The sequence below is a fragment of the Zingiber officinale genome, chromosome 8B (genome assembly GCF_018446385.1).
Source record: "Zingiber officinale cultivar Zhangliang chromosome 8B, Zo_v1.1, whole genome shotgun sequence".
NCBI lineage: Eukaryota > Viridiplantae > Streptophyta > Magnoliopsida > Zingiberales > Zingiberaceae > Zingiber > Zingiber officinale.
The window spans coordinates 4184608-4186740 of record NC_056001.1 but is presented as its reverse complement, the minus strand read 5'-3'; the positions used below and the strand labels follow the sequence as shown (position 1 = coordinate 4186740).

At 35.3% G+C, this 2133-nt stretch overlaps 1 non-coding gene across 1 annotated transcript; it reads right to left on the bottom strand.

Annotated features, from left to right (window-relative positions):
* Window positions 1–400: 400 nt before the first annotated feature.
* LOC122018159 lies at window positions 401–592 on the bottom strand. Its single transcript, XR_006121623.1, has one exon. It is a non-coding gene; the product is annotated as a U2 spliceosomal RNA (small nuclear RNA).
* Window positions 593–2133: the final 1541 nt, after the last annotated feature.

The following is a 2133-nucleotide window of genomic DNA, read 5'->3' as shown; positions in this document are numbered from 1 at the left end:
ATTAAAATAAATATAGCACTTTATCATAGCCAAAAAAATATCCAAAAATATGTATGGAAGCTTTTCCACTCAATCCTAAAATATAAAATTAACGAATACATATTATTTATATAATAAAAAATTACTAATAACTTTAGCAAAATTTAAAATAAATTTATTATCATAAATTTATTTTAAATTTTGCTAAAGTTAATTATTTAAAAAACTAAATTATTAATTAAATATTATGATAACAAAACATATTTAAAAAACTAAATTATTAATTAAATATTATGATAACAAAACATATTTAAAAAACTAAATTATTAATTAAATATTATGATAACAAAACATAATAAAAAACCTAGCCAAAAGTTCACTATTGATTTAAATAACAAAATTTAATATTTAAACCGACTTGGTAGGGTGCGCCTGGCCTATACAATAGTGCAACATATAGGCGACACATAAGAACCCCAATAGCAAGCTATTGTTATGGGACCAATCAAAAATTAATTTAATATCATAGTGAACCAATGGTCCACGTATCAGATATTAAACTGATAAGAACAGATACTACACTTGATCTTAGCCAAAAGGCCGAGAAAGGTATGAGTTGTTGTGGTGCACATCACTTTCTTTTATCTTCTTTTTCTCATTCTACGTGGAGAAAACTTTCAATGTGGGACTAAAGTCAAGCTATCGTTAACATCTCGAATCACTTTGCAGACGTCTACTTAGCTATGGCTTGATGGCCGCGAGAAACGAAGAGTCTCACATCTCGAAGAAACAAAGACGCTCTCACTGCCACTCTACGAAATCGGGAAAGCAAGCTGCGTGATTTTTGCTTCTTAAAAAAAACTACAAAGTTAGGGTTTCTTCTTCTTTTCCCTAGCCGCGCATAGCTTGACTCTGCAACTCTACCCATTACCTGCCTTGAAGATGGTAGTCTTCCCTTTCTCTGACGAAGACACCTTTCGGTGTAATTCCCTGATTCGCTTGGCTCGTCATCCGCCGCCGCCTCTCTTCCAGTGCCAGTCCTGCGAGTTCATTGGGTTCCGTTATTTCATTTGCTACCGGCGGGATCAATGAGACAACCTAGCGGCTCTCGAGGCATCCTTGTCTTCGCGGTAGCTACTGGAGAGTCCGTGTTCCTTAGGGACTAAAATGAGGTATTTACTTTCCTTTTTGCAGAACGATTTATATATATGCTACTAGTGATTGGAAATAATTAGTAAGGTTTCGTGCAAATTTTGCATGGACTAATAAAAGGGACATAAGAGGATCGTGTTACAGATTCTGTTCTACTACAATTAATCTAGCAATGTAAAGGTGAACTTTTTGGATATATGACAACAACATCGGCATAACAAGATGGCATTCTAGTTCTTATTTATTTACTTTAAACTGTTTGCACAACCGGCCATTTTAATTCATATCAAGATCCTGGCTAATAGTATAAGAGGACTCTTTTATTTAATATATTTTTTCCTTTGAGATCTACGTGCGTGAGCCCTGTATCAGCAACGTTTTTACTTTCTTTAATTTAATGTAGCCGTTTAATTTTGAGATCTACATTGTCTGAATTCTTAGATATGCTTCTTCCTTTCTTTTTTACTAAGTGCTTGTTGAATCTTTGAGTATAGATTTGAATTTGTTTTGTAAGTTTATTATTGAGTGGATCCAATCACTGCTCATCTAGATTTGAGTTCCTGTTATTCTTTTTCATTTGGTTTTGTTTGCCGATTAATGCTGCTTTTGGTTCAATTTCCTTAACTAAATGGAAACCCCATAGAATCATGTATAAGGATTCGATTTAAGAGTTATAACACTTTTGCAAGGTCTTTGGGAGATGGCCTTGGATTACCTTTCACTATGCTAGTTAAGGGTAGATTCTACGAGATATTTGATACCATTTTCTTGCAACACGATTGTGGGTTATCAATGGGCACCTTTTTTGCATCAGGAACTTTAGTAGCATAAAATAAGTCTCCATATCCCACAAGAAATTTTTGAGTTCCTTGGCACTACGGGTTCTTGAGAATGCCTTCTGTTATGCCCAAAGTCTGGGCCTCCTCGCGAGCATTCGGTCACCTTGACCTGCTTCAGGTCTCACTGCGAGCATTCGGTCACCCTGACCTACTCGCCTCCCCG